Here is a 13,242-nt window from a genome sequence, read left to right as displayed (position 1 = left end):
AGGTCCCAGATAGCTTCCCTACCTGCCACTGACGCTTCGAGACCTATTGGATTTACTGGATCATATGGCCCAAGTGGCAGAGCAGCTTGTAGGGCAGCTTAGACCTGTTGTAGAGCCTCTTCTTGTTCCAGTCTCCACTTAGAACCAGCAACTTGATGTCACTGGGCAAATAGGTCAGAGTAGTATACCCAGATTAGGAGTATGTTGTCTCTAAAACCCAAAAAGTCAACTAGATGTGAGACCTCTTTTTTGTTTGTTTGTTTTTGGTTGTAGAAGTGGCCAGGTGCACCAGCTTCTCCCTTACTTTAGAAGAATTTGTCAATATACCTCACACCACTGAACATCTAGGAATTTCACTGAGGTAGAAGCCTCCTGAATTTTCATTGGATTTATCTCTCACTTTGTGACATACAAAGATCTTACCAATAGTCTGACACACAAATGTCTTACCATTAAGTCTAGTAGCTCTACTTCTTGCTCACTAAGTGCAATCAGCTAAATGTCGTCAATGTAATAGACCAATGCTTTGCTTTATTGAAGGGAAAGAAATCAAGTTTCCTGCAGCTTTTGATTATGACCTGAAGTTGAAGAGTTGATATGCCTCTGAGCTAGGACTGCGAAGATATATTGCTGGCTTTGCCAGCTGAAAGCATAATTCTGGTGCTTTATTAGCAAGTATCAAGAAAAAAACATTTTCCCAGGGTGCACGGGTGATTTGGTGATCGAATGCTTGCTATGTGAGAGAGCCGGGTTTGATTCCAAGCCCACAAAATAGTCTAGCTTCACTGAAGGGGAGCCACTATGCATGTATCCTGGAACTGAACAATTAAGTAGTGGGTGGCCAAGTTTCTTACTAGTGGGATGAAGAGTTACAGACAAGCAAGGGAAGAAGTCTAGAATGGCCCATGGGATGGTGGATTAGAGTTGAAGACATCAATATGAGCTCACGCTTGCCTTAATATAGGTACAGATGGATATAAAGAGAGAGAAATACATATAGATTTGTGAGCATGCACAGTTTAGTATGCACACACATATGTACATGCTCTATCAGCTGAGAGGGCCTAGAAGCAATGACATGTCATTGCTTCTGAAAAAGGATTTTCCAGATCAATAGCTACATACAGGTTCCAGGGTGCGTGCTGATTTTGCTCAAATAATGATGCTGCATCTGGAAAAGCAGTAGCAATTGGATTTACCACCTGGTTGAATTTATGATAATCTGCTGCCATCCTCCAGGATCTATTCATTTTCTGCACAGGCCAAATAGGAGAGGTAAATGAGGATGTGGTGGGAATCACCACCACTGCATCCTTCAAATCCTTGTGGGTGACAATAATCCTTCTAGGAATTGATATTGCAGTTTAAATGGCTTCCACAGCTCAAGGGAACCAATGTGGGGATTTTGCCAGTTGCTGATTATGTCTAACCCAACTACACATTCCCGAACTGGGGAAATAACTACAGGATGGGTTCAGGGACCCTGTGAGATGAACCTGAGCTAAAACTCCTCCATAAGCCCTTGACTGGTGGGTCACAGTGATGTTTCAGATCTCCCAGAATTAGTACCAGTGTCCAGTAGTCCCTGAAAAGTCTGATTATTTCCTGTTCCCCAGTACGCAGTTACTGTAGTAATAAGTCCCTTAGGGGGAGGATGGGAGGAAGATTAACAGTATAAATTTTGGGCGGAAGAACAGGGGTCTTTCCTCTAGCCTTCTTTTCACTCAAGAGAACCTAAGTCTGTAAAGTGGCTCCAGTCTGGAAACTGATTGAGGTGCCATGACTCTCCATTTTTGTGATTTAAGTTAGAATTTGAAATGCTTAGAATTCTTCTGCACGGTGTTTTGGCTCTTCTCCACCACGCATTTATTTCTTAAATCATTTCTTTATGTCAGTATGGACTCATGGGTATTCATTTTATACTTTAGAGTATAATCTAATTTTTGTTTTTCGTCCTGTTCCACTTGGGTCATTGGGAGCTCTTTCAGTTAGATCCTGTGTCCCAGCATTGTGTTTTTCTGGTACTACAAGATGCTATAAGCTCATCTTCTCCCTGTTCCAGCCCTAGTATCAGCCATTTCTGGTTTGTTTTATGGATGGATGGATGAATAGTATTAGAAACTAACATCTGGGCATGAGGTGTGCTTGTTGCTATGACATGTCATTGCTTCTAGGCCCTTTCAGCTCATAGAGCATGTAAATATGTGTGTGCATACTAAACTGTGCATGCTCACAAATCTATATGTATTTCTCTCTCTTTATATCCATCTGTACCTATATTAAGGCAAGCGTGAGCTCATATTGATGTCTTCAACTCTAATCCACCATCCCATGGGCCATTCTAGACTTCTTCCCTTGCTTGTCTGTAACTCTTCATCCCACTAGTAAGAAACTTGGCCACCCACTACTTAATTGTTCAATTCCAGGATACATGCATAGTGGCTCCCCTTCAGTGAAGCTAGATTATTTTGTCAGAGTCTACATTCTATCCTGGGATCTCCTAACTTTCTAAGTCATTTTTTAAAATTTGCATCATTAGGGTTCTGCTATAAATATCTATAGATTTCAGCATAAGCATAGTATTATCTATTCACCTTTGCAGTACCATACAAAATAGTTTCACTTCCCTAAAAAGTATCCCCTTTTCTTCACCTCTTCGACTCTCCCTCTAAAACCAGAGCCCTGGAGAACCAGTCTGTATACTGTCTCTATATTTTACCTTTTCCAGAGTGTCATGTGATTGGAAACTGTGCCATTTGAAAACTGGCATATATCCCAGAAAATCCGTGCATTTTAATCTTCATTCAATATTGCTGGATGACATCTTTTTTATTGTTTCCATGGAGATGTGAGTCATCTAATTTTGGGTAGTAACTTTTAATTAGATGGTTTACATGGAGATGTGTCTCTACCCATTCAAAGTAGGTTTGCTTGGCTGGAGCCCTTTAAGAGGGAACCATTTTGGAAAAAGCTTTAGACCCAACAGATTCCACACAGCCAGAGACCTTTGGAGATGCAGAAGGGAAATGTCCCTGAGGAAGCCTGATGAAATGAGAAAAAGCTAGCAGACATCACCATGTGCCCTCCCAGTTGAGTGAGAATCCCCAGATTTCATCAGCTGTTTCTTTGGAGTTAAGGTGTCTTTCTCTGGATGCCTTAATTTGGACATTTTCATGGCCTTAGAACTGAAAACTTGCAGCTTAATAAATTCCCATTTTAAAAGTCTTTCTGTTTCTGATCTATTGCATACCAGTAGCTTGCAAACGAAAACAGAATCATACAGCATATAGACTTTTCAGACTGGCCTCTGTCACTTATCAATGGGCATTTAAGATTCAACCATATCTTTGCATGACTTTTCATACCAGGTACCAGGGGATGTGTTAATTTGCTCAACTGATAGCACATCTGGAACAGCTGCTGAAATTGGAGCCACTGCTTGGTTAAGTTGAGAATAATTCACTGCCATCCAGCTATTTTCTGCACAGGCCAGATCAGAGAGCAATTCTATTATTGCTGAATAGTATTCCATTGTATGGATTTGCCACACTTTGTTTATACATTCACCTTTTAAAGGACATCTTGACTATTCCCATTTTTTGGCTATTATGAATAGAGCTGCCATAAACATGTGTGTAGGTTTCAGCGTGAGCATGAGATTTCAAACCACTTGGGTGAATACCTAAGGCTGAGATTGCTGGAAGCTGTGCTAACTTTTAACTCATTTGCCCTTGAATAACATTTAAGTGCACAAAGCACTTCCTCCTCCCATCTCTCATTTGATTTCATCTACCCATGAGCTCTATCAGGTAGGTGATTCCAGCAGGGTTCTTGGGCCCCAGTTCAGAAACTGACCCTGTTAAACTCAAACAGACAAGGAAACAGAAGGCTGTTCTTGGGAGCTCACTCACAGGATCAATAAACAGCTCGGAGAACCTGACCTGGAAAATGGGTGAGTCAAGGGAAACCAGTGGTGTCAGGACTCCAAGGTTTTTAACAGATTCTGATTAAGACGTCGCTACTGCGGGCCACTTGGTAGTACCGCTGATACTGCCAGAATTGATCTTAAAGGATCCAGTAGCTTTGGGTCACTCCTTTAAAATTCAAAGTCCTAGGCAGGGACAGATGATTGATCAAACCTGACCTCTAAGGACTGACCTCAGCTGTCTTAAAATTACGTGCAGAGAGAGCAAATACACACCATTCATATCCCTACTCGCTCTTCTAGGAGGTGGTGGAGACACAACATGGAAGACGTACAGTCCCTGAGAGACCATGTGGAGGAGAGTTAGTATCCACCTCAGGACAGTTGTGCAACAGGGAAACTTCTACAGTGATGAGCCATTATGCACTGGGTTCTATTTGTTATAATAGCTTATCCTGCCCTGTCTAAACAGGGAGGCAGATCATATAGAACCTTGAAACCGGGTCTAGGGGCTTGCACCCCTGCATGGATGCAGTAGGAAGTTAGAGGAGTGCTTTAAGACTCCAAATGGGGGCAGAAATACCTGGTGGAGGTTTGGTCTTCAGAGGAAAGATCAAAGTCCAGTGACTGAGCCTGCAGTATAAAATCTGAGCAAGGACAAAAAAAATTTTTAAGGGCAGTACAAGGGTGGCTCAGTGGCAGAATTCTCGCCTGCCATGCCAGAGACCTGGGTTCAGCTCCTGGGGCCTGCCCACATAAAAAAATAATATAAAAAATACAAAAACTGAGCAAGGTGAGAAGTAAAAGTGATTTACTATTTTTAATTTAAGGATTTCTTACAATATTACCTTTCTAGGATAGAATAAGACCTTAGGTAGATGTTAAGTGGCTCAACTGAAAAATTGATGAGAATAAGGATATAAAAACTAGCATGGGAAGCTGAAAAGTGACCTCCACCCCAATGACTTCAGGTACTAATCCTTGAAACCTGTGTTACCTTATAAGGAAAAGGGTCTTTACTGATGTGATTAAGTTAAGTATTTCAAGATGGAGAGATTATTGTAGATTATCCAGGTGGGCCCTAAATGCAATCACAACTGTCCTTATTAGAGAGACACAAAGGGAGATGTGACACACACACAGAGGAGAAGGCAATGTGACCACATAGGCAGAGATTGGAGTGACAAGGCCACAAGCCAAGGAATGTCAGCACCCTAGGAAAAGGCAAGGAACGTAGTTCCCCTAGAACATCTGCAGTGAGTGCAATCCTGCCGACGTTTTGATTTCAGCTCAAAGTTGCTGATTTTGGAGTCCTGGCCTCTAGACTGTATGAGAATAAATTTCTGTTGTTTTAAGTCACCTAGTTTGTGCTGCTTTGTTATAGCAGCTATGAGAAACTAGTACACTCTTGAAACTAGTATACTCTTCAAATTACTACTGGGAAAGGGTAAAGTGGAATCTAGTAAAGAATGGGTGTGTCTTTGGATAAAAGTAGACCTAGAATCAAATCCCACCTGTTAAAACCTTGGACAATAATATTAAAACAAACCTGGGAAATACATGATACATATACAGCCATTCCCCTTTCCATGCCTAGGCAGACATGACCAATCAATCTCAGAATTCCTTCTCTATCAAGTCCAGACATGGGCTCCAAATACATTTCAATCCAATTCTCTTGGCAACCTTCAGAAGTGATGGGAGAAATTAAACTAGAGTACCATTTTTGTACCCATTTGGTAATAACTATGTGCCAGATATTTTAATAACTACCCCTATTTAGTTCTCCCAACCAACTTAGGAGACCATTCTCCTCTTTACCTTGGTTTACAGACAAGGAAAATGCATTGCATGGAGTTAAAGTGCTACTCAAAGGCACAGAGGTATAAAGTTAAGAGATCTGGCACTCAAAACAGGTCCTCCTGACTCCAAATCCCTTTCCACTATGAAGCACAGCCAGTTTCTTAGATTTTCCGAACTTCAGGCTCCTCCTCTATGAAATGGATATGTTACTCTCCAGCTCAGGGGCACGTGGGAGGATTCAAAGAGATCACTAACAGAGACCCTGGGAACTGCAGCTCCCACAGAGCTCACACTGGACCAATCTTGGTCATCCAGGTCCCTTTGCTTCAGCGCAACAGGGAGAGGGTCACGTGAGTGACGGGGCCATGGTCATCCAGCCTGAGGCCCTGGCTTGGGCAATGACTGGGAGCCTCAGGCCACTCGGCAACATGCCTGAACTCCATAGCTCAGCCTTTCCCATTGAAAGAACTGCACCTGGAGCAGGGGAGCCCCAGGTCACCGTGACCTAGGACAGAGCACTCTGTAAAGTCAACACAGTCTACTTGTCCTGGCCAGGCCAAGCCATCACAATGACAAAACCAACAGTGTTTTAACTGAGTTCAAGGTGAGGAGGCCCCAAAAGGGCCGGAACTGAATAGCATTCTGACCTTTCCCCTGGGAGCCTCTGAGGGCTCTTCTTCCCATGAGGGGGTGGGGGTGGGGGGGTCCAGATTGAAGTAGAGGAAAGAGCAGGGATTTGAGTTCTGGACAGACCTGGTTTCCAATCCTGACCTTCCCACCTATTGGCTGTGTTGTCTTGGGTGAGTTCCTTCAGCTCTCTGAATTTTCATTTCCCCATCTGTCAAATGGGGATTCTGCTCCCTACATCATAACATGCCCCAGGGATCAAATGGATTAGTGCAGATAGAGGCGCCAGCGAGTATTTGGGATGAAGATGGTACTCAATAAATTATCAGTTGCCTTCATCTTATCTTTTCCCCCAAGCCCATGTCGGAGTTCACCCGCATTGCACAGAAATGCTCCCACCAGATCTGGTCTCAAGTTCACGTGCCCTGGGAAGGATGCTAATATCCTGGGCAGACATATTGCTGTTCCAGAAGGAAGGAAAGGTGGAGTCAGCAGGGCCATCTAGCTACAAGTTCAGGCACTCACAGCTCTCTCCGTAGCATGAGGGTGGGAAAGAAGTCAGACAGGGCCCTGGGAAATGGAGAGTCAAGCAGAGAAGACGTAAATTGCATCTTCTAAGGAATAACAACAAAAAAAGTGCCTTCATTGGAGAAAATAATCCCTTTTTATTTTGGTATCAACAAGTTCTGAAGGGCAGGCTCCGGGCACAATGAGAAAATTGCACTTGCATTGCTCCTTTATCGCAATTCATCACTCAGCAAATAATTACCTTCCCTCTCGGGTACCCTCATCTGAACCTTCTAATTATACTATTGTTGAGTTTCATGTCAATTGAACAATAAATCAAATGTGGGACAGGATGTCTAATTGAAAAGGTGCTGGGAGTAAATTGTGGGAAACACTGGGTATTAGGGACCATAAGGGGAACGGGTACTTGGTCACCCACGTGCTGCCCTTTTCTCTAACTCTGTTGGCTAAGGAATAGTGGCCTGGGTCCCTAGTGACCACAATCCTCCTACCTTGAAAACAGAGAGAACTGGGTTCCTTATCCTTTCCTCCAAGGATCATTGAGAGATTTGATAAAGGTGTGAAATTCTAGCAAATATATGGAGAACAACCAATTTCTCATCAACTTTTCCTAAATGGCATTTAGCCGTCTTCTCTGGAAGAAGTTTTGCTACCATGAAAAGTCAAGTTCCCCAGTAGGAAGAGAAAAGAGGGTATTGTTTATTTTAATGTTTTATTTTACTTCAATTCTGTTTGAATCCATTTCATCCCAACTCATGCCATCCCATTCAATTTCACTTTCTGTTACTGAAGAAGGGGGGTGGGAATGAATGGCTCTGGGAGGTGAAGGAAGGCTCTGGCCTGGATTCTCAGGTCCTGCAAGACAAATTCTAATTCCAATGCTCCCTGTCTTGTTCATTTCAGTTTATTTCTTGCTCAGCTATCCTGGCAGCGGATGAAAGAGGAGGTCAAGAAAGTCTTCAGTGACATCTGCATCCACCATAAACTCTGGCCTCAGCCACCTCATGGAGCTGGGATGAACCCTCTTCAGCCCATTCAGAAGTAAAGTTGAAGTTCTATCCCTCCGTGCTTAACATCTCATAGCAAAGGGAGCCTAAGCTTGCTTTGGGGACTTGCTGTTCTCTGACCAGGAATAAGTTTTCTGGGTCTTTGGCTGGGCAGAGGTGTGGACACAGGCTCAAGACAAACATGCTGGCTAGTTGGGGTCCTGTTCATTCACTCACATTTACCAGCCTGCACTGGCCCAAGCCTTTTGTGAACACTGGGGGCAAGGAGATGATTCACTATCGGTGTTCATACCCTAGCAGGAGAAACCTGAGCTTGCCTTCATCTGTTAGAGCAACACAGGCAGTAACAGAAGTTGTGAAGTATGCAGAGGGTACTCGGGACAGTGACCAGCTCTGCAGGCCACATGTTACTTTCTTTGGCTAATTATTCCTCAACTTGAATCTATGCTCTGGGCCCAAATCCAGGAGAGGGTAGCTTGTTTGATACTTTCAATTTGGTTTTAAAAATAAGCCTTGGCACCTGTCGGGTGTGATACCCTCTACCAGGAGCTGGGGATGTGCATACACATAGGTACACCTGAAGTAGAGCAGACAGGCACAAAAACAGATAGTCATGATGTAAACCGATGAGTGCTATATTTGGGGTGTGTAAAGGGAATTTGGCAATTATGCTTGGGGCCTGAAAGGGTATTTGGCAAGAGCATTGACTTGTGGGAAGCAGTCACAGGCCCCAAATTGGCCCTGTTTCCATTAGACCCAGGAAACAAGGTGACTCAACAAACCAGGTCAATCATGGCACTTTTCTTTGAAACCTACAATTTATCAAACAATTGTTACCCATGCGGTAATAAAAAAGAACAGGAAAATAAAATGCAACAATGTTTCCTGTGTGCTGAGGGCTCTCTATGAACTGGGTTAAGTACTTTGGACTCACAATAAACCTTGGAAGCAGTTACTGTGAGTATCATCTCCTCTACACAGATGGGGCAGGTGAGGCTTTCACGGATTTGAAAAGAACTTGCCCTAGTTCTTCCAGGAGGAACTGGATTTAATGATTTGACCCAGACCCCAGCACACTTACTCACTGTATTAGACTCTTCCTCTGGAGTCTAGACATTCTGGGTACAGTCTGCGGCTGGTCTATAAAACACTGGCAGAACTACAGATTTCATTCATTCACTCATTCGTTCATTCATTCATTTGCCGCCTTGGTCAACAGGTGCTCCACCTCCACAGCAGTCCTGAAGCCATGCATTGGCATGTTCCTTTCCATTGTCCTGAGAGGGCAGTGCCTCGAAATACCTGTTCTGCTCCCCGTGGCTCCAGGCACATGGAGAGGGTCAGATGTGAAGCACTGGGATTCTACCCAGCACGATGAGTTACCCACTGCACAAGCCTTTACTGGGACATTTGAACGTGTGGCCAAGTCCCCTTAGTAAAATGGTATGGCAGCCAGAAACACTAGGAAATTCAAAATATGAAGCAGCGCCCAGTATGGTTCAAACCAAATGAACCATCAATTCTAAATGAAACTGCACGGTTGCCCTAAGGGCCTGGTCCCAGGTTGAGTCATGCCAAGTTTTGGAGAAGGGATGACACTGCAGGATAGAGGAAATCCTTTTCCCACAATAGGCCAGCTCTAGTTTCCAATTCTCCCTTCATTTTGGCTAGCGAGATGCAGTTGACTGACTAACTTTGGCTTGTAGTTATAAAACAGCGTCATTTGTATAGACAGATGACTATATAATCAAAGAGCTGAGAAACTGACCAAAGTCCACTATATCTTGGGTGGCAGTTTAGACTTATTTGAAGAGTAATACTTAACTCTTCCTTTCTCCATATCATGGACAGTTTACTTCCTAGCACCAACATACCCAGACCACCTAGCTTCAAATGAACTTTATTACTTCCTTGCTGTGTGATCTGAGGTGAATTACTTAACCACCCTGGGCCTCATGATCTCATCAGTAAAATGAGGATAACAAGGACCCCAGTAGGGTCACTGCAAGGATTCAATAACTAATAAAGTACCTAGATTATTATCACTACTATTATACTGGGAAGAAACAGATGAAGTATCTACATTTTTGCTCCTGAGGGCCCCAAGAGAGAAGAGAGAAGTCCAAGCTTGGAACAGCTATGTAGGAACCGGGGTGCAGCCAGCTGTCATGATTATATGTGTGGGTTAACTGAGAGTGGGGCAAAAATAATTTCATTGGTCTGATTGTTCCAGTTTGCTTTGCTTGCCAGTATAATGAGCTCCAAAAGGTAGGGATCATGGCTGATTCACCTTCCTTTCCCCAGATTCTAATAGAGGGCTCTGTCCATAGTAGGTGCTCAACAAAAATCTGAAATTAGTTCCTCAGCATCACCATAACATCTGGCAATTCCACTTCTAGGTATATATCCAGAGAGAGTGAAAATGGGGTCACAAATACTTGTATACCAGTTGTGGTAGTTAGGTTCAGGTGTCAACTTGGCCAGGTGAAGGTGCCTAGTTCTGTTGCTGTGGACATGAGCCAATGGTACATGAACCTCATCTGTTGTTCATTACATCTGCAGTTGGCTAGGAAGCGTGCCTGCTGTAATGAATGATGTTTGATTTAATTGGCTGGTGCTTAAATGAGAGAGCTCAAAGTAGTACAGCCCAAGCAACTCAGCATACTTCATCCAAGCACTCCCAGCTCAGCCCAGGCCTTTGGAGATACAGAAAGGAATCACCCCAGGGAAAGTTGTTGGAACCCAGAGGCCTGGAGAGAAGGCCAGCAGAGATCACCCTGAGCCTTTCCACATAAGAAAGAACCTCAGTCAAAAGTTAGCTGCCTTTCCGCTGAAGAACTATATGTTAACTAAATAAATCCCGTTTTATTGAAAGCCAATCTGTCTCTGGTATGTTGCATTCCAGCAGCTAACAAACTAGAATACCAGTGTTCGCAGCAGCATTATTCATGATATTCCAAAGCTGGAAACAACCCAAGTGTGCATCAACAGATGACTGGCTAAATAATGTGTGGTACATTCACACAGTGGAATATTATTCAGCCTTCAGAAAGGATAAAATTCTGAGACATGCTACAACATGAAAGTACCTTGAAAACACTATGCTGGCGAAATTAGGAAGGCACCCACAAAAAGTGTATACTATCACTTATAAGAGCTGACTAGAAATTGCGACCTTGCAGAGGTAGAAAGCAGATCGGAGGTTAATGGGAAATAGACAGAGGCAGAAAGAGAAAGTGTCTGTTTATAAAAAAGCAAAGCAAAACAAAACAAAACAAAAACAAATAGAGGAAGGCTATGCCCCTCCCCCCCCAAAATCTGAAATTAAATTGAATTCCATTGTAGACTTTAATTTCTTGAGGCATAGACCATATCTGGGTTACCTGCAGGGCTTTTCCACAGTAAGAGGTAATCACGTGATTGCTGAAGCAACAAAGCTCTCACTTGCAAGACAGATCCTATGGCCTTCAGGGGAACCTGAGGCAAAAATAATACAAGTTAAGAACACATCATCCCCTAGAGAGCAAGTCACTTTCTTTGGTAAGCACTTGTACGGAGTGCATGTTTCCTAAAATCTGGGCGATGGTTTGCTGCTCAGCAGAAAGAGGCAGGAATGCAGTTAGATGCGGGTTTCAGAGATGGACACATTGCATCTAAATGCAGGTTCTCCTGCCCCCTCCAACAGGACCCATAGCTTTTGTGTGACTCTGCAGTCCCTCAACTGCAAAGTGAGGACAATAATACATGTTTCATAGGATCAAATAAGACCCTCCTTGAAATCCTAAAGCATTTTTAGTTCCAGGTAAAATGCATTCAGTCAGAGGCCCCAGAAGCCAAGCCATCGTGCACAGAACCAAGCAAAACCACCCCAAGAAGCTCACTCAAAGGATTCATTCTCATACCCATCAAGATGCAGGGCTGTTTGTCCTCAATTCTCTGACCTAGTAATTTTATCAGGTGCCATTGATTTAATGACAGCATCTTATGGGGAAAAAATTACTATATGACTTGTTCACAATCTTATTTCAGAGAGGATGACATATGAAAACAAAGTTTTATCAGCATTGAAGAGAAATATACTGTGTCTTACAATACATGTACAAGGGTCTGAGGAAACAGAGAGAAAGTTCTCCCAACTTTGAGGTTGGGGAGTGGTCAGAGAACAAGACCACTGCCCTGGATCTGGAAGGGTGCCTTAGAAATCAACAGACAGAAAAGGGGGCAGTGAGTGGCAGAGGGGACGGCAAAACCCAGGCTTGGAAGTGGGAGCAGACAGGAAATCCAGGGAGGGGATGGACAGTCGCTGGTGGATAATACTCTGTGCACCCTAAGTTCACTTTATAGTTCCCTGCTTGCTGAACCCCAAGACTATGCCTTCAAAGGAGAACCAGAAATCCCTGGGTTCACATCCCAGCCCTGCGATTCACTGGCAAAGGTGGGTTAGCCATTTCGTGTTCTTTGAGCTTCTGTCTCTCCCTCCAAAACAGGAATAGAAATAGTTACTTCTCTGGCTGGTGGTGAGGATGAGATGAACAAAAAAATGTATGACTGTATGTATCCAGGACTGGGCTTGGCACATTGGAGTTGGGAAACTGGCATGAGTCCAGCAGAAATTTTCAAAATCTCAGTGCAAGGGTCTGAGCTGTGGAAGGTGGAGGTAGCCAGCCTAATAAGAAGTGGGAGGGGACACTTTATAGTTCCCTGCTTGCTGAACCCCAAGACTGTGCCTTCAAAGGAGGGCCTTGGGGCAGGGGCAGGGCATATCCCCAAGCCTTGGCATAAAGGGACGCCTTTGGAATCAACAGCCCTCTGCCTTATTTTCCCTCATTTTCAAGCCTCCTGTTTTCCCCTCCCTTCCCCCTGCTCTTTGTCTCCTGGGTCCCAGGCACCTTTCCACCCCACCTCGCCTTGCCAAAACCATCACCATCAGATATCGCTGTCATGTGAACCAGGCAGCCCGCCAACCGGTCAGCACTTACACAATTGGTGGCGCCTGCTCAAAGTGTCTGGGAGACTCACCACTCAGTCAGGACCTGGGGGCAGAGAGTAATTATCACTCCCTCTTTTTGTCTTCTTTTCTTGCAAAAGTACAGTAGGAATTGGTATTTTCTTCCATGTTTCCCTTCCCTCCTCCTCGTGCCTTAAAGGGACAGAAAAAAAAATTAGTGTCATTCAGGCCGGAGTCCATCTAACCAGTGCAAAGAGGTGGGGAAAGATAAGACAAAGGGCAGGACTCCTATCTCAAGAAAGTTTTGCACAAAGGTTACACCTGTGGGGTGGGGGCAGGGGGGAGAGTGAGGGGAGTTGCAGGGGAGACCCCAGGGATGGGTTGTAATTTTTATCCCTGAATGA

At 44.0% G+C, this 13,242-nt stretch overlaps 1 long non-coding RNA gene across 1 annotated transcript in view; it reads right to left on the bottom strand.

Annotated features, from left to right (window-relative positions):
- Window positions 1-11,238: 11,238 nt before the first annotated feature.
- Window positions 11,239-13,242, bottom strand: part of LOC143664615 (uncharacterized) — a 38,657-nt gene continuing 36,653 nt past the window's right edge. The window contains exons 5-6 of the long non-coding RNA XR_013166547.1: window positions 12,910-13,030; window positions 11,239-11,367 (exon numbers count right to left, since the gene is read on the bottom strand). This is a non-coding gene — a long non-coding RNA (uncharacterized LOC143664615). The remainder of the gene's footprint in view (window positions 11,368-12,909; window positions 13,031-13,242) is intronic.

The sequence above is a fragment of the Tamandua tetradactyla genome, chromosome 20 (assembly GCF_023851605.1).
Source record: "Tamandua tetradactyla isolate mTamTet1 chromosome 20, mTamTet1.pri, whole genome shotgun sequence".
Lineage (NCBI taxonomy): Eukaryota > Metazoa > Chordata > Mammalia > Pilosa > Myrmecophagidae > Tamandua > Tamandua tetradactyla.
The sequence above is the reverse complement of the archived record's forward strand: the minus strand, read 5'-3'. Positions and strand labels throughout refer to the sequence as shown.